This window comes from Podarcis cretensis (assembly GCF_951804945.1).
Source record: "Podarcis cretensis genome assembly, chromosome: 7".
In the NCBI taxonomy this organism is placed as follows: domain Eukaryota; kingdom Metazoa; phylum Chordata; class Lepidosauria; order Squamata; family Lacertidae; genus Podarcis; species Podarcis cretensis.
The window spans coordinates 22,729,053-22,748,633 of record NC_137176.1 but is presented as its reverse complement, the minus strand read 5'-3'; the positions used below and the strand labels follow the sequence as shown (position 1 = coordinate 22,748,633).

At 42.2% G+C, this 19,581-nt stretch overlaps 2 long non-coding RNA genes across 2 annotated transcripts in view; one reads left to right on the top strand and one right to left on the bottom strand.

Annotated features, from left to right (window-relative positions):
• The window catches only part of LOC307220945, a 367,696-nt gene that overhangs the window by 64,362 nt on the left and 283,753 nt on the right, over positions 1 to 19,581 (bottom strand). The gene's annotated exons all lie outside the window — the stretch shown is intronic.
• LOC307220982 lies at positions 1,155 to 19,020 on the top strand. The gene is made up of 3 exons (XR_013841247.1): positions 1,155 to 1,226; positions 5,478 to 5,664; positions 18,539 to 19,020. It is a non-coding gene; the product is annotated as an uncharacterized lncRNA (long non-coding RNA).

The window sequence follows — 19,581 nt, the reverse complement described above, 5'->3', positions numbered from 1 at the left end:
ATGCAGGGTGGGACTTACCTGCTCCCTCCCAATATTTTATTCAAGTTGGTCATTGACTAGGCCTCAACATTGATTCCCCACAGTGTTGTTTCTGCTTGAAATGGTTGCATCCACAATGTGTATTTTCAGGCAGTGGGGCATTTAGATCATGTTAGACTGTGGACATAATGGTCCTCCAAGGATTCCTCTGTTTATATGCTTATGTAAATAGCTTATTTCAAAATGTGGGAAGCCTATATTACTAAGTTTTTTCCACCCTCAGCCCAGCCACCTCTGCTAATTCTAGACCTCGGCCCCAAAGTCCTGCCCTGGTGCCACCATTGACACTAGGGAAACTTGCCCTCCTTTAATAATATTCTCATTGAGCAATCATGAGTCATGCTTCCAAAGAATCCTTTAATTTCCCAGGCTCTCTGGGATGTTAGGATGCTGCCAGCAACTCCCAGTTGGTTGTCCAGGAAAGTATAAAGACAAGGGAAGGTTTCTTACGGTCCTTTTAAAATCAATATTTATAAAGAGAGGCTATAGAACCCAGTCTCTTGGATAATGGCATTGTCCCAAGTGAATCTCCACACACACACACCCGTCTCTCCCACTTTCTCATTCATCATTCTCTTCGTCTCCTCTACGGGTGCTGCTACATGCCCTCTGAGCTCTTTGCTCTCCTACTTTTAAGGCTTCCTGGGTTCTGGGAGATGGTGGTCTGGGATGCTTTCTAATGACAACATGTCAGCCAGGTGTTGCTCTGGCTCTCCCATAATTTCCCAACGTTCCCCCTCATCTGCCTCTGGGCTGTGACCTTCCTCAAGCCCCTGTTGTAAATCTATACTGTCTTCCTCTTCCTCCTCCCTGGGAGCGTCAGGATGGGGTGGGGGTCTCCACTGTTCCTCCTCTGCCCAGGCCCTGACAATTAGTTTTCTTTAACATTGGAAGCAGGTTTTCAGATTATACACATCTCTTCTTCAGGCTTTCATTATAAGAGCAAAAAAATGACCATTCAATAGTCCAGATAGAAATAACTGGGTAGTCAGGTTGATGGTTACTTGGTTGCAGAAGTTTACTGGCCATTGCTGTTGGCATGGAGATGGTCTAGGTTGAATGCAAACATGCCATTCTGATGTCATGTGTGATGTCACAAAGAGGATATGCTTTAAGTCTTGGTAAAGCCAAAAGCAGTTAACAGTCAGAATGCATCTCAGCACTGTCAAGATGGATCTCCATAACAGGTGATGAATAGTTTTATTTGAGGGATATATTAACTTTTAGTATTGGGGAAACATTTTAGATTGGTTTGCTAGTTTGTAACCCATCAAACTGAAGCCAATAGATATACATTCACAACCCTGTACCCATCGACTTTATGTGTGACTTTGGGACCGATTCATACATTTCCTTTCTCCACTCTGTAGCAGCTTTTTCTCTGTATTTGAAAAAATAACCAAGAAGTAGAAGATAAGGAATCAGGAATACATGCCCTCTGTCTTTGAGCTCTTTGCTCTCCTACTTTTAAGGCTCTCTGGGTTCTGGGAGGTGGAGGGTCTGGAATGCTTTCTAAGGACAACATGTCAGCCAGGGGTTGTTCTGGCTCTCCCATGATTTCTCAACTTCTCCCCTCATCTGCCTCTGAGCTGCTTCCTCCCTCAACCCCCTGTTCTAAATCTAAACTGTCTTCCTCTTCCTCCTCCCTGGGAGGGTCACGCTGGTGAGGCAGCCTCCACCATTCCTCCTTTGACCCATCCCTGACATGGGACAAAGTATGAAAACCACTATCGTGCATCTTTCAAAAGAGTGCTCACCTGGAGACAACATCTTGAAGGCACAATGAGAAATACATGTATGTGGTATGCATGCACTATAGAGTCGGGGCAGTATGATCTAGACATGGTGCTGGTGGTATTTATACACCATTTATAAGACTGGTCATTTACAATATTCCAGACAAGTGATATTGCTGATTGCGGTTATCGAAAAGCAGACACATGCTTTCAATCAGACTAAATAGCCCCAGAGAGACCCACATGGCGAGAAGCACTGATGTAACATATTGCCTCCAGGTATCCGAAACAGGTTCTATTCTGAAATAATTTAAGCAATCATGGGCAATGGCAACTTTTTAACCTTTGTAAAATGCTTTATACCCATTACCCTTGAAATCATACATTACCATGTCACTGCAGTGGCACTCTCCGTGGAGCAATAACATGGGCTTGACATATAGCCTCTGTAGGCCATGGCTGCTGTTTTCACCTTTGCAAAGGGCATTTCTTCTCTCCATCTTAAATTCCAAACCTTGAGAATTAACATTGTGCCCAAAAGGGCATATATAGTGAAGACTGAGCAGCCATTTTGCAGGGCTTCCCCCCCCCCAGCAGGAACTCACTGGAACTCAGTTCTGGCATCTCTCAGATTGCCATTCTAGGTGAATGAGGGAGGTATTATTTATGGTGAGTTCCGCCACCTCTTTTTCTAGAAAAACAGCACTGAGTAGAATCTTTAGAAATGGAAGCAACATTAAAGGAAAACTCATACCCCATTTCCTTTTACCATTCACACATTCCACACAAATTGAAACTGGGTGTGTGAAATGAGAAAGGCTCCTCTCTCCCAACTGACTCCTCTTAGCTCTCTTATTTAGGGCCTCACACACCAGGCTAGGTGGGGCGTGTTATGTATTAAGATTAGTGGCAGTCCTCATTTAGGGCCACCAGTGTGTAAATGAAGGGTTGAAAACTGTCACTCCTGATTGTAAGAGCTGACAGTAAGAGCTGTTCCTGACAGTAAGAGCTGTTCGACAGTGGAATTTGCTGCCAAGGAGTGTGGTGGAGTCTCCTTCTTTGGAGGTCTTTAAGCAGAGGCTTGACAACCATATGTCAGGAGTGCTCTGATGGTGGGTGTTTCCTGCTTGGCAGGGGGTTGGACTCGATGGCCCTTGTGGTCTCTTCCAACTCTATGATTCTATGATTCTATGATTCTATGATTGGTTAGCTAGTTGTGAGTTGTTACTGTTTCAAGTTACTTAGTATTATATAAAGCAGCCAGCTAGGTTGCAGTCAGTCTGATTCCAGGAGCAGTTCTAACTGCTGCAATAAAGAGCTGTGAATCCAACAGAGCTGTGTCCTTCGTCCATCTTTTCCACTATTTAACAGTGCGTACACACCACAACCCTTTTGTAGTGATCAGTTATGTCAGGCGTATGGAACTTCAGGATCAGAAGCCAACAGCATTCCCTCAAACCTATCTATCTGGTCCTTGGGACTCACCCCACACCTCTCTCCAGCCACACTTCCTCTCCCCAGTCTTCTCACTGAATCTCCTAGAACATTTTTGAGTTTGACTGGCTGGAATGTGTCCTTGAATGCTGATAATACTGGATAGAGGAGTGTGTGTGTGTGTGTGTGTGTGTGTGTGTGTGTTTGTGTAAAAACCTGTACAAAGGTAAAAAAATACATTTATTGGAACACCCACTTTTTTCTCTGGTCCCAAAGGTAGCTCAGAAGTGAAGGTGGCTGAGAAGTGTTGCCCACCTCTGACATGTGGTGAAGTCCACTCCATATCCCCTTTATTCTCCTTTCTAGGGTTGCCATATTTTGAAGGGCAAAAAAGAGGATGTGGCGTTTGCCCATTCCTTGTGATTTTGTTTGTACAGAGGGATGGAAATGGTTGATGTAGATTGACTAATGAGAAAGCTCAGAGGCGGAACCTACCTGATTTTGAGGCTCAGCCCAGGGGTTTTACTATTGGGAAATAGAGGAGTCAGAATCAGACAGAGGCAGTAAAAGTCAAACATAGTGGTTGTGACAGTTAGAGCGAGAGACAGGGATAGAACTGAGAGAGAAGGGTGTGACAGTGTGAGATAGTGCCACATCTAGTTAAGGGCACGGATTTAAGAAACCGTTCTGAACATATTTAAAACTTTTTGTTCTTCAATAAACTTTAATCTTTGTTTTTGACTTTACAATGTGACTGAGACTCAGTATTTCACCAGAAGAAACCTGGTTGGTGGCAGTGGAAGAATAAGTAGTGGTGTACAGGTCAATAGTCCATGAAATGACCAGGGGCTTTGTAAGAACACCACAAAGGACTATGGCAACTATCATTTTAAATACTCCTACTATATGTAGGCTATAGAAGCTGTGATATATTGCTGAGGGGGGCAGGAGAAGAGAAGAGAAGAGGAAAGCAAGTCTTCAACCGCCAGTTATATCTATGTCCCATCCAGAAAGTATAGCCAGAGACATTTTGGCAAATTTAAAATATCCACCCTGAAAAAGAGGACATGCCCTGGAAAAAGAGGACACATGGCAATCCTACTTGACACAGTACCTGCTTGTGTGAATGAGGCTACTACATTTCAGCATATCACCTCTTGGCTCAATCTGCACTGGTTTTCCAGAGGATGACTTGAAACTGAATAATATATCAGATGTCTGAGGTGCAGTAGAGCATCTGCACAATTGGTCAGTGGACTGAAAATGATTTAAATCAAGATGGCTGTGGCACACCAAGTCACAACACTGAAATGGTCGTGCGCAGGGAAACCAAAACTTGTTTCTGGCAACTTTGTGGCTTGTCTCAGTAGCCCCTTCTGAAAAACCAGAAAGCTTTCTCCCTCAAGTGCATGGCTAATGAATGAAGCTTCTCCCTATTCTCTGCTGTAACCCACTCCTCCTTTCTTCTCATTTCACGTGGAAAAAAGGGTGTCTTGTCATTTGGAAAGAAGGACCCGCAATGGAACCAGAAAGATTTTAAACAAAGGGGACTTGGGGAAATTCCTCCTTCATCTCTTCTGTGTGAAAAAGGCTGCTGAGAGAATATTGTGTTGGAAAAGCTGACCATAATTCCGAGGGATGCAAAAACAGATTTCATTTGTGCACCCACATTTTACAGTTTTGGGATTTTTAAGGAGGAGAAAAGAACCACAAGCCTGGTCACATCACAGTTGAGGAATAGAGATAGAGGAAGGATATATTTGTTCTGCTTTTTGCAGTGTTGGGGATCAATGTGATGTTCCAAACTTGATTCTGGATGGGGCAGCGACTCCCATGCAGATTGTACTGTTCTCCGGATTTTACAATACATTGTCGGTGCAAAAAGGTGTGCCAAAAATAAATATATAAAAGTGCATTGGAAGTGCATATTTTTCTAGTAAATACATTGAAAAGCGTTGAAATGTGTGTGTTTTTTATTTTGAAAGTTCATATTTTATACAAAATGCTTGCATAAAATATAACTTAAATGAGTGCAATGGGATGAACCAGACAGAAGAGGAAGGAAAACTCTTATGGCCAAGTGCCAACAAGACCAAAATGGGGTGAAATGAGCCCCCCCATCTCTTTCTACTCACTACACATCTCTTTTAAAATCTCCACAGCTCTTTGCAGCAGATCTTGGAGTGCTGCAGATTTGTGAAAATAATATTCCAAGCACAATGGACTGTTGCCCAATGACCTCCCTGCATTTGTGTTTTTTAAATGCAGTGTGAACTGTAGTTCTTTGCAGCTGGCATCCATTTGTCTTGGGTGACAATGCACGATTGCACTTTCAGGAGTGAAATCCCAACCATTGGAGAATTGCAGCACCTGCTGTGGCTGTGGAGACTGATATGAGGGAGACAAGTTTTGTTGCAGCTGGGGCAAATGAAGGCGTCCGGTTGTGCTGATGCAGGTACAGTGGTACGTCAGGTTAAGTAGATGAAGAAGAAGAAGAGGAGGAGGAGGAGGAGGAGGAAAAGGAGTTTGGATCTGATACCCCACTTTATCACTACCCAAAGGAGTCTCAAAGTGGCTAACATTCTCCTTTCCCTTCCTCCCCCACAACAAACACTCTGTGAGGTGAGTGGGGCTGAGAGACTTCAGAGAAGTGTGACTGGCCCAAGGTCACCCAGCAGCTGCATGTGGAGGAGCGGGGACGTGAACCCGGTTCCCCAGATTACGAGACTACCGCTCTTAACCACTACACCACACTGGCTCTCTTACTTAATTTGTTCCGGAGGTCCATACTTAACCTGAAACTTTTCTTAACCTGAAGCACCACTTTAACTAATGGGGCCTCCTGCTGCTGCTGCGCTGCCGAAGCACAATTTCTGTTCTCATCCTGCAGCAAAGTTCTTAACCGGAAGCACTATTTCTGTGTTAGCGGAGTCTGTAACCTGAAGCGTATGTAACCTGAAGCGTATGTCATCCGAGGTACCACGGTATGCCATTGCATTTGTTCTTTCTGTGCTCCTCCCAGTGGTTATTCCTCCTCTGGTCACTGCTGCGGATACAAACCTGTCTGTCTCCAGGCACTACAGTCGTCTGCAAGGGGTTCCACATACCGAGATTAATGTTGGCTGCTTTCCTGGCAGGTTTGCAGTTCTAAGGTAGTTCTAAGGTGCTTGATTATAAGGTATCAAATAAAACCAGAATTTGCAAAAATGACATACATTAAATCAAATATATTGTTTTGAGAGACTATTCATGGAGGGACGACTTTTCAGTGAGCAGACTGCATCGTGAGATTGGACTGTATGTGAAAGAGCTATATTTGTTCTCCGCAACCCTTTGATTTCAAACAACTATCCAGAGAGTCAAAAATGTTACAATTTGAACTAAGCAATTTCGAGAGGCGATTTCACATATGCAATCCAGAGGCCTTCGTGCAAACTCCTACAATTGCAATGATTCCGTTATCTCATTTCAGCCGCATAGCATACTCATTTCAAAAACAATGTGCCCCCTCACCTCAACATTTGGTGCACAGAATAAGCTAAGAGCCTTGTCAAAATAGGCAGTGCAGGGGAACCCTGATAGCTACATTAAAGCGCTACATCTTAAACATGTAGAATGCAGCCTTGTATTTCTCACTTCAAAGACCAGATTACACCCGCTAATGTTTGAAACAACATTTCGTGTTATTTCCTTTTCCTTGAAGTTGTAGCTATCCTCGACGAGAGGGTGCCACATTACAACACAGCCCAATTTTATACATTCAGGATTTACTTATTTTTGCATTGCTTAAACCAGTGCTTTTTTTTCTTTCTGGGGCATCAAGGGTATACATACTCCTGAACATTTTGTGAATTGAACATTTTGTGAATCTTTGTACTTTTGCCCATTTACTGTATTTATTTTCCCCGATTTGAACTATAAAATGGTGATTTCCTTGAATCAAAATGAGAGTACCCCTTAACGTTGTTGTTTATTTTTTTTTTGGGGGGGGAGCACTGACTTAAACTTGCATTCACACAATGTTTGTCACTGTAAACTATTGCAGCTTCCTTACTGCGAACTTCATTTCCACTTCAGTCCATTAAAAAAAGCCTCTGCTGAAATAATCTCTCTTTCACTGGTTACAGCTATTGTGTCTCTCTTCTTCCATCTCTTTGCTGGTTCCCAGTTCCCACTTGCCTTAATGTCACTTGTCGATTTCTGGCTATGGGATGTCTCTAAAAAATGACATTTCTGTGGAGCATTAACTAATGCCAGACCAAACATCTCCTCCCTTGCTTGTGTCTAGTGACAGTGGGGGTTGCAACTTCTGGGGAGAAGCTTTGTAAATGCTAAAACAGTTTGAAGCTTAGCATTATTTTTTAGGTGATGGGGGGTTTCTCTCCCCCAACAATCCTTTGCCACTGCTTCAAGCAGAGTAGCTTAGAAGCATTTTCCTTCTTAACTGGAATACAATGTCACAACAGAAACAATGCATTCTTGCCCTCGTTGACCAGGACTTCAGACCAGGTCTAGAATCCTCAAACCTATGTCTGTAAAATACAGAAGGTCTTGCCAAAGCCGTTGGCAAAGTGGAGAGGGAAGCATGGAGATCTTCCACATGATGGTGGTCATTTGTATCATGAGATCTTCAGTACAGAATCAGGGATGTCCAGGTAACGTAGACTGTATCCACCCCATTTTTATCCTCTGCACAGTGCCTACCACACTGCTAGTACTGGAGAAAGGTTACATATGAATTAAAGATTCTAAAAGAGAGCCCTCAGAAGCATTTGTGAATTGCTTCCCAAAAACACCAATGCCCTACTGTCACTGGTCAAGCCATTCCTTGAGGAATAGATCTTCAGTGAATTTGATTAATTCCCCTTTAAAGTCATCAAAGATGTTGGCCATCACTACAGTTAGTAGGAGCAAATCCCATAGTTTAGTGATGTGTGAGAAGAAGGGCTTCCTTTTCTCTGACCTCACTCTTCCACCATTCAGCTTTGCTAGATGATCCTGGTTTCTAATTTTATGAGTACTGTTGTGCCAAACCTTTTTCTCCATTTCGAAACCATTCTCTGTGAGGTGCCTTGAGTGCTCTTTCTTTCATTCCACAAATCATCTCATCAGTGAGAGATGGGTGCCCGTGCTTCAATCAAAGCCCAGGGCAATATTTCATGAGGTAACACCTTCCATAGAGCTTTTTTAGACCAGAAAGGGAGGCCGCAGAGTGCTGGAAATATGTTTACTGGGAAACACACACACACCACACAGGGACCTCAGAACAATAAAGTAAACTCAAAATTCTGTACCCGGAAAAAATTCTAAATACGTTCTGATTTGCATTGAGAATGAAGCATCAAAATGGAAGCATCTTTCACAGGGCAAAGAAACTTTTGAAAAACTGGATGGGTTTTTGGCACAGCACTAACTATGTGGGAGAGCAACTTCACCCTATCTAATTTTCCTATAATTTCCCTGCTCACCTTTCATCTGAACTTAAAAGCCCTAAACAGTAAGTTGCTCCAGCCCCTTAGCAATGTTGGTTGTCCTTTTTTGTAACTTTTCCAGCTCTGCAGCACCCTTTGTGAGGTGTGCTGACCAGAACTGTGCACAGCACTCCAAGTGAAGTCAGACTATAGATTTGTATAAAGGCATTATTATATTGGCACAGCAGTTTTATTTTCAATTCCTTTCCTAATGATCTCCAACACACAGTTCACCTTTTTCACAGCAGCTGCACATTGGGTCGACATTTTCATTGATTTCTCCACCACAACCCCCCTTTCCTGGTAAGTTACTGCCAGCTCAAACCCCATCAATGTATATGCGAAGCTTATATTTTTTTTAATTTTTGCCCTAGTGTAGCTAACTTTATGTATGTATGATGGTGTTGGTGATAGAATAGCTGAACTGTCTCACAAATTTTGGCCTTAGTCTTCCCGCATTAGCATGTCTATGTGACCTAGCTACTGTCAAGATGCATAACACTTAGGAAGGGATGTTTGGGAACACAATATGTTGTCATTACTAGCTGTTCAGGTGAAAGTTTGTTGATTAATTAAAGCAATCCAAGTAAAATGTTGGAAATGATTGTGGGTGCATCCTCCAAGCTTGTTTGGCAGACCAAATGCATGAGGGAACAACTTGTTTCCTTGTGAAAGGACCAGAGGCATCAAATATGGGCTTAGGCGAGGGGGAAAAATCCACAAATCTCTAATTTCTGGGGAACTGGAACTCAGTGCAAATGCTCATCGTTGCATCTGCATTTATTTGGAATATAACCCTATTTGAGCAGACTGGTTCTTAGCAATCCTTTCTGCTGCTGGAAATACATGTAATTCCATAAGAAAGAACACAATAAACCTGGGGCCTGAAGCCTTTTGAAGTGCTAGCTATATGAAGACAACTCTGGGAAGATTATGCTGTGCCTTCTGCCAATCGGAAAACCAGGAATAAAACACCATCCCTCACCTCTCCCACATGCATATGAACACATGAAACAAAGCTCTGCAGCAACATGCATTAGAATTTTAAACTAAACAAACATGGCATTCCAAGTACAACACGCAGGTAACTAGGAAGCCGATCAGAACTTTCCCACACAGTCAACTTTTCATATAGCTTGCCTTCCTAAAATGCTTTCTTACATTTCAGATTTATCAGTTTTGCTAAGTGAAGGCTACTTGTCCATTCTGATAAAATATTATCCTGCGAACTGCAAAGTACTCATATCTGCTTTCAGTGTGGGAGGTACGACTTTCTTTTTCCATCTTGGTCCCAGTCAAGGTCATGCTATGTAGACCATACGACGCCTCCCTAACATTGTTGTAGCTCCAGTATCCTGAACAAGGCTAATTGCCTTCCTCCCCTTCCATTTTTTCTCTCCCAACCCCACCCCCATAAACCACCACCACTTACAGCTGTCTGCCTCACTACTCACAAGAACTCACAAATGACCTAATCACATTTATTCTCCAGACACCGACCGTCTCTCACGGGGCAACAAGACAACTTCAGCAACAAGGTCACTTTTTGCTTTGTTGGAGAGTTCTTTTTGTTAGCAATAGTGTAAGCACAACCTTGTCGGTATGTCTTATGCACACACACACATCTTTTGGGTCACATACTTTTTGCCATACTTCTTCATTAAACAGAAAACACTTGGCCAGCCACTGTGTTATTTTTATTTCAAGAAATGAATTTTCACCAGCTTGCTGTGAAGTCTGTGATAATTTTTCATTGGATGTCCCCGCACCTGCCCACAGTTTTTAAAATTGATTTCTTTAACTGCTTCAAGGAACTTCAGCTAACGGATAGATTATATGTTTGGATCTCTCTCTCTCTCTCTCTCTCTTCTCTCTCTCTCTCTCTCTCTCTCTCTCTCACACACACACACACACCATTAACCAGTTTTGGCTTAAATCAACATAAAAATGGAAATTTGGAGTTGGTCCTCAGACAAAACATGTGAGGGTTTTTGAGGGAATAATTGTATAGAATTCCTGAGGGAGATTTAGTATATTCTCTGTTTCCTATGTTCTAGGCCCTGGGCCCAAACATTCAGAACATTAGCAAATCCTGTGTGTCAATCATGGCTAAAATCAAGAGCTCTGCTTGCGTCCTTTCTGTTGAATTATTCTTCTGCTTACAAATGGTTGGGAAAAACAAGGTGACTTCAAATGCACCGTCAGGGTGTATTAAATGACCATCTGGTGGCATCCGAAACCCTGTTAGCGCTGTGATTCAGAAGCACTTTTTAAAAATATATCTCTGAAAACATGTTAAGAATACTCTTGAGAGTTCCCATTCATATCCACTTAAGTGAATAGATAAACAGGATCTACCTAACCTAATTGGGAATAAAAATCAATACGGCTTCCTCTTTGCCTGTCAGCTATATCCCGTTCCTTAGGCTGCATATTGCTTAGGCTACAAACAATTTAGTAGAAACCTCCACATAAGCTTCCAATTTATTCTGTTCATCCCTTGGTCACAGCCATCAGTTTAGTTTAATAAACGGACAAAACCACAGGAGAACATCGCATTAGAAGAAAAGCAATGGCTAAGTGCATTTTGTATTTTGAAAGGTCCAGCTTGGTGAATACGGGCATAGCCTTTTCAGCTATTTTGTTTGCTCGAAGTTGCTACTGTTGCTGCAAGAGAGTTCATACAAAGAGTTATGAAAATGTCTGCACATTGTCTTTAGACTGGTCCCTTAAGTGGTGAGTTTTATGCCAATACACACACACACACACACACACACCCTATGGGCTAGGCTACTCTGGGCCAGAAGGCCCTGTCCACAGGTTCCATTGAGCCACCAGAATTTTTAGGACCTCTTTGATGTACCTATGGAAGGGGAAGAAATTTGATTCAGTTCACATTTAGAGATGAATTTGCATAATTTGCACATTCAAAAACAATGCATGAACAAAACAGCTATCCATCTAAATTCACACTTCTCCAAATCTTGCAATACAGTTCTCCAGCAGAGTAATGTGTACAAAAATGAACATACAGTCATACCTTCGATCTCGAATGCCTTGGCTCCTGAACAAATTGGTTGTGGTTCAAGGACCCGACCCCCGCGCAGTGGAATGAAACACAAGGACACGTGATATAAGGTTAATGGGCAAGAAAAGGCCACAACTTTATTGATTACAGCAGTGAAAAGGTATTGGCTTAGGCATTGGATGTCTAAAACAAGGGGGGTTTATTCACCAGTAGGTGGAGCCTGTTGATGCTAATCCAACTATAGGCTCTCCCCTGATGTCACCGAGGGTCGTGCCATGGCCTCCCACCAAGCAGGCATCGGACAGAATACACGACCGCCAGATTCCTTTAACGGAATACCCAAAAATGGAAGGCATAGACGATGGCCACACCTAGCCCTTCGACACACCACAACACATTATTCCAATGCCTAACCTACCCACAAATACCACAAAAGTTGTGATGATTGCTACGAGGTAGGCAAAAAAAACCAAAAAGCCTAATGCCAAATGGAAAAATTCCTACCAGGCCCCCTGGACAACCAGGGCAACCAACCTAAGGTCCATAGCAAGGCCAATGAACTAAGACCCTGAGCTCAAAGGGAGTGGAGGGTGGGTGACTCGCGACGGGACGACGGAGAGTGAGGCCGAGGAGGGGCTGGCGCCGCAGCATATAGGCTGCTGTAAACGCCCCCTCGGAGGCACCTAGTAGGGTGCCTGCCGATAGGCGTGGGCGCCAGCCAGGTGAGTGGGGGAGGCAGGGGGCTAACGCCCCCTGCTAGGGGCGGAGCTCGGGCTCCCGCCCACAACCACTCCCCTCTCTTCCAGGGAGGAGAGTCCTTCCGGGACAATTGAAACCCCAGAAGTGAGTGTTCAAGTTTTCGAACATTCTTTTGGAAGCTGAATGTCCGACTGGGCTTCCACAGCTTCTGTTTGGCCGCAGGAGTTTCCTGCAACCAATCAGAAGCAGCGCTTTGGTTTTGGAAGTCGAATGGACTTCCAGAATGGATTCCATTTGCCTTCCAAGGTACGAGTGTACTAGGATCAAATGTGCATTTAAAAAATAGTAAAGATAGCATATACATTTAGGGAAATTGCATTGGAGAAATGCATATATTAGGCATTATTGCAGACAAAACTCTACAGTCAGGAGAAATTCACACTAAAATGCTGGTGAATTTTCATGAGGATTTCTTAAAAGAAAATAAATTGTGGGGGAAATGTGGGGAACTGAATTTAAGACTAGAAAATGGAGAGAAACCAAGATTGACAGATTTATTCATACCTAGATACAGCTACAACTTTTGGCAAACCCAGGCTAATACAACTGATATTCAATGATAGAAGCAACAGTGTAAACAACCTTTTGAAATGAGGACTTCTTGATCCCAGTTGCACATATGACTTATTACTTCTGAAAAAATATATTTCTTGAAACATTGTTTTATAGTAAGGTAAGGCTAGCTTTGTGTACTTGCAGCAGATACTATTACAGAGCACTGGTAGCATGTGTCATTATTATTATTTTTTAAAAGAAAACATTTTATTTTCCGGTTGCTTAAAGTTACTTGTTCATACTATCTGCATAATGAATTGTCCTCTTGGAGGTGATAAATTATTTATTAGAGTAATGAACAGATCAATCAGGGCAGCCATGTAGCTGCAACACAGAGCTTTTGGCAAAGTGGGGTCTGGATGTTTACATTTATCACCGGAAAGCCTTGACTTTGATATAGACCTTTGAGAGGCATTTATTAATCATGATCTCATTACAGTTTGGGGTAGACTAATAGCTTTTTATTTGTCAGAACAGTGTCTGATGATTTAGCACTGTTGTCCAAAAGTACAGGCTTGGTTCTGCTATTTAACCTTCTGTACAAGTTTTGAAGATCGTCTTGTATCCATTTAGGCAAAGGATGCTATCCCTGCCTGGCCTCTGCCAAGCACTCCAATGGCATCTGTTTAGCAGGAACAAATGCAAGGTGTGAATGCTTGCACACAGAAAACCTCTCAGGGCTCATCTGAGAAAACAACCTCAAAACATACATCTGAGTTGCAAGAATGCACAGTGGACCTATGCAAGACGATGCAAATACAAGCAGGCTCAATGACTGTCAGTAGGTGCATTGGGGCAAAACAAGCAGACTGCATTGGGTAAGACTATTGAGGGAAGGAAAACACTTTCTCTACCCCAGGCGAGAAATGGGGATTATCAGGAGCAAGGAGAACAATTTAGCCGCCAATCAAATTTCTTCACCACCTTCACAACCACGGAGTGAGCCAGCAGTGGTGGTGTGGTTAAGAGCGGTAGACTCGTAATCTGGTGAACTGGGTTCGCGTCTCCGCTCCTCCACATGCAGCTGCTGGGTGACCTTGGGCCAGTAACGCTTCTCTGAAGTCTCTCAGCCCCACTCACTTCATGGAGTGTTTGTTGTGGGGGAGGAAAGGAAAGGAGAATGTTAGCTGCTTTAAGACTCATTCAGGTAGTGATAAAGCGGGATATCAAATCCAAACTCTTCTTCTTCTTCGACATGAGCATTTACCAATGTTTGATTACCTTTGTTGGTAGTTTGTTCTGTACCTGTGCTCAAACTGTCTCCTTTATCTCTTTACTGCTCTTTGCTCTGGGGTAAACCACAGAGCTTTCTGAACTTGGTAAAGGACACTCAGGGGAAATTGTGTCAGCCACCCAGGTCATCAGCCCATTCCACAGATTAACCAGATATGTGACAGAGGAGTCAGCTGTGTCAACAGAAAATAAATAAATCCCCAGGGCCCTCTGAAAACCAATTAGATCAATTAGTCTCTGTGACAGACCATTTTAATATACCCCTCCCTCCAATCACAGAGAAAAATGCCACTGGGTATCTAAAACTCACCAGGAGGTGATCTGACCATGACACAGTGACAGTTTTAATGCCCCTACAATTTCAGATCACTCCCTGCCCATACTATTGTATGCATTTTTTTTTACAAATTTCAAAGGCTATTTGTGTTTCAGTTTGCACATCTGTTGAAAAATTGCGAATTAGGGAGTTTCTTGCAAAAATACAAACAAAATCGATTTTTCACCCCATCCATAGGTAGTGATGATAGCAAACACTCTCAAGTCAGAAAACAGCCTATAGATTTGATTCTGTCCCCTTACCCTGAGTTTTCAGTCCTTACTTGTAAGGGGGAAATGAAGAGGAAGCTAAAGTCCTGACTCTTCAAGCCAAACCCAGTGATCTGACAGCTCTAGACCAAACTGATGCTCAATGGATGTTGCTTCCAAGAACATGCACTAGGGAACACAGCCTTAATTACTTCCACAACCAAAAAAATGAATAAAGGAAGCCATGGGGTGTGGAAACCATAGTTATTTCAGGTCCTGGCATCAGATATTATGGATCCCAGGTGTAGCTCCTCAAAATACCTGCCAAAGCAACTGCTTCACAGTCTAAATATTCTCAGAACTGTGCATATTACTCTGGGAACAGGCCCAACTTTTTCAGAATATGGCACCAAGCCCTTAAGAGTGGGAAGATACATATTAGGCACATTAAACATCTTTTAGAGCTTATTAGAGAGAGAGAGGGAGCTGGGATTTAAGATAAGTGTGTGGTTAGAAAACTCATCTAAATACACCTCTATCTGAAAGGTGAAACAGTGTGTACTATATCGCTTGAAAGCAATGAGTGGGAATTAGTAGCTATGCCACAGGCTTACAAATTATTCAGATCAGATTTGGCAGCGCGCTCATTGGAAAAAAGCATGCTACAGAAGGAAATTCAGTGAAGAAATTCCATTAAGCCAGCCCAATGCTGTTAGGTCATGCCCTGCAAGGCTCCCAGAACAGAATCCAGCCAATGGGAATAAATTGATTTTAAAAGGCAGGTGAACTGTCTGAGCTGATCTGTAGGCTGATGAATGTCAGTTACATTTGTTTGTGAACTGCATTTTATTTTAGAAGGGTAACTTCTTGGGGCAGGAACCTCTCATCTGGCTTCCACTCTGAACAGCAACAATGGGGTGCGGGTGGGGACTCAGGTCCAATGGCTGAAGGCGTCTCCCCAAGCCTCTTGATCCTGCATGCAAGATTTTCCCAGACCACATCCCTCACTGTTTCTGCTCTGCACCCTCTTAAAGTATGTTTGTCTAGCTGAAAGGTCTTTCTGAACTCTGGTGATGCATTTTGCTTGCATGGGTGGAGAATGGAGAGATGTGAATGTGTCTGCTTTTTATTTTTGTATTATTATTATTATTATTATTATTATTATTATTATTATTACATACCCTTCAACATTTTTCTAATGAAAATAGGGAGTTCCATCATCATCATAATATTCTTTCTTTATGTATACCCCACCCATCCAACTGGGTTGCTCCAGCTACTCTGGGTGAATTCCAACATATATAAAAACATAATAAAACCCTAAACATTAAAAAAAAAAAAACTTCCCTATATAGGGCTGCCTTCAGATGTCTTCTAAAGGTTGTTGAATTCCTTATCTCCTTGGCTCAGAGGTCACATAACTCCATACCCACCAACATTTCACTAATGAAAATAGGGATGCTCTAAGGAAAAGTGGGACATTCCAGGATCAATTCAGAAAGTGGGACAGCTTCTGTAAATCTGGGACTGGAAAATCTGGGACTGGAAAATAGGGACACTTGGAGGGGGGGGGGAGAAGAAGGAGAAGAAGAAGAAGAAGAAGAAGAAGAAGAAGAAGAAGAAGAAGAAGAAGAAGAAGAAGAAATTTCCCTGTAACACAGCCACTTGTAAAGCCAGTGTGGTGTAGTGGTTAAGAGCAGTGGACTCGCAATCTGGTGAACCGGGTTCTATTCCCCGCTCCTCCACATGCAGCTGCTGGGTGACCTTGGGCTAGTCACACTTCTCTGAAGTCTCTCAGCCCCACTCACCTCAGAGAGTGTTTGTTGGGGGGGAGGAAGGGAAAGGAGATTGTTAGCCGCTTCGAGACTCCTTAGGGTAGTGATAAAGCGGGATATCAAATCCAAACTCTTCTTCTTGTAAAGGGGAAAAACGATGTTAGTCCCCACTTTTGCTTTCTGTTCCCTCTACTTCCTACCCTTCCTACCTTCATATGAAAATGAGTTTGGTCTAGCGTTGAAAATAGAAGCTTGGAGAGCATTCATACAAATTTGAGCTTTCATATAATCTGGAACACAGTGACAAATAAATGTTTTCATAAATAAATAAGTGTCCTGGGGGGGTAGCTGGTTGCAACCCTGAGCACGAGGACTCCTGCAAGGTGAGATGAAGACACACATCTTCTTGTAGATTCCACTTATCTCCATATAATTCTAAATACCATTTCTTCTATGAGGGATTCAATTGTGGTGAGCAATATTAAACTGAAATGGTGAAGGTTTCTTTCTCTGCGTGAAGCTTTTCCAGGAACATGGGCATTCTTCTTAAACATATGCACAAGCCCCTTCATGTTTCGTTTCTCTGTTTCCAAACCCATCAAACACGTCATGTTTTTTCAAACATAATGTGAGCGGTAACCTTCACATGAAAGCTGAGTGACACACTCCTCAGTTTGTTCCTGTTGTGCTGGTGCAAGATACATTCCCATTAGCATTTGGCTGTAGACCTAAGTAGGCGGAAGACCTCTCTCGCTCCTCCCCAAGCCTGCAAAAGGGTTAGAATGAAAACACAGACATCATATGAATCAGAGACCCAAAAAAATAAAAATAAAACAACCCTCATGCTGGTTAACTGAGATAAAAGCATAATTTATATGTGCCACATCACAGCCACTCCCCTCTATCTCTAAGCTTTAACTGAACTAGGGAATTAGCATGGCACTGCCTGTTTCCAATAAGCTTGTGCCCATTTCATTGTACTAGCCCCTGAAAAGAAATATTTTTTTAAAAAAAATTAAATGATTCCTGTGGCACATCTGATATCAACAATGCAGTATGACTGAAATTATAGACCTGTTTTTCACACACCGAAGCAGCTTCCCTCCATTTGCTCACGAGTAAATCAGTGGGGCTGAAATCACACATCAGCTTTCAGAACGAGGCAACTTGATGGGAGTTCTTTTGGCTACAGTTTGCCAAAGTTCAGTTTGACCCTGAAGCGTATAATCAATGGACCATCCTCCATCCCTTCAGAATGCAAGTGATTCAGGCCTCAGGGAAAATTTGCACTCTGTCAAAATTGCACGCACTGTTGTTGTTGTTTTTAGAGACCTAGTTAGGACCGTATCAACGTGTCTAAAGAGAAAGCCAACTCGTGCTTCAATGGAAAGAAACTGAGAGCACCAATCTCTCTTCCTTTCCACATGAATAAACAGCTAGAGATGAGATCACATGGGAGTTTTTGGATGGAAACAAGCCAAATCACACTTTACTCTAAAATAAGTCAATGACACATTGGTCTCCTGAGTATGCTGTTGAGTTGGCAGGAGAAGGAAGAAGTAATTCTGCCTTATACTACCTTGTACCGTGGGTTGGTGTTGTTCAGGTACACTTATAATTCATTTTCTGAGTTACCAAGAGACAAGAAAAAACTTTCCAATCATTCAGCAATTCACTGTGTTTAATGGGGATTACTCCTGGGTATGTGTGTACAGTCTCTCAATTTTGCTCTATCATTTCTCACTACATGCCTAGTTCACTTGACCATCTTAAGGGGACAGTTACTAATGCCTTCCATTGATGGTTCGAATAATCCCAAAAAGTTTCATCCATAACTGATTTGTGATAGCTTTTCTCCTGCAGAAACAAACTGTCATAAGACTTACAAATGTCACAGAGTTTGGGCAATTATGGATTTATCCCGCACAGGCAAAACATTCAAGGAACGGTGAAGGCATTTTGATGACCGTACATGTTTTTCAGGCTACTGAGGTTCACCTAAAGCTACCCTTCAAGAGAAACATAGAGATCGCTGCTTGGGCAAAACATCTGAGGAATCCCATGGGAAGCAATATATTTTCTATAAAGATTTCTAAAACAATTTAGTTGGAACTTGGCAAATCCCTGCAACAAAGATGATCGGCACATTCAAGAATTCACAATGGAAAGAATCGTATTGATGAAAAGTTTTATGCTGCCTTTTCTATTCTGTCCTATGGAATTGTTTTTATTATATTTGATCTGTATCTTAATGTATTTTTAAAAGAGATTTTTATTGGTGCAAACCACTCTTACTGGTGATGGACCAATCAATCAATCAATCTGCCAGCTTGGGTGCCCTATGCTCCGCTCACAAATTTTAAATGTATAATTAATGGTGGTGTTCTTATTAGAGGTAAGCAAACTGACTTTTCTGTTGCTTATTGGGAGGTATATGTGCCAGCTTCCTGTTTGTTTTCCCTCAATAAAATATTTAGAGAGCAAAAACAATGTGTAAACTGAGTGTCCTTTTCTCGACACACATATTTATAAAATGTTAAAAAGGATTTGCTTACTCACTGACTGTGAACTCCCTGTTCTTTGTTATATCACTGAGAAGCTTTGTTTTCTTCTTTTTCTGAGTAATGAGTTCATTCATTCTTTCCCGATACAGGTATCTTCTCATCTGTAAAATGATATTATTGAAAAAAACCCTGTCTCTTGAAATAGTGATATTCCCCTCACCCTTTTTAACCAGAGGACATTGGAAGGTTTTATATACTGCATAGTCTGAGAAATACCCCAAAATGAAGAAAATAAATTTTTGCCTGGGGAGATCAGACAAAGAGACAAATCACAAATAAGTGTTTTGGGTAAACTAGGGCCACAATTTTATTTAGTAAGAACTGTGCAGGGCTTCACTAAAAACTCTCAAGCCACTTAGAGACTCAGTCTGCTTATTCATTTGCTTATTTTTACATTTATACCTCATCTCTCCTCCCAAGTTCAAGGTGGTATATTTGGCTCTTCCACTCCCGTCTTCACAA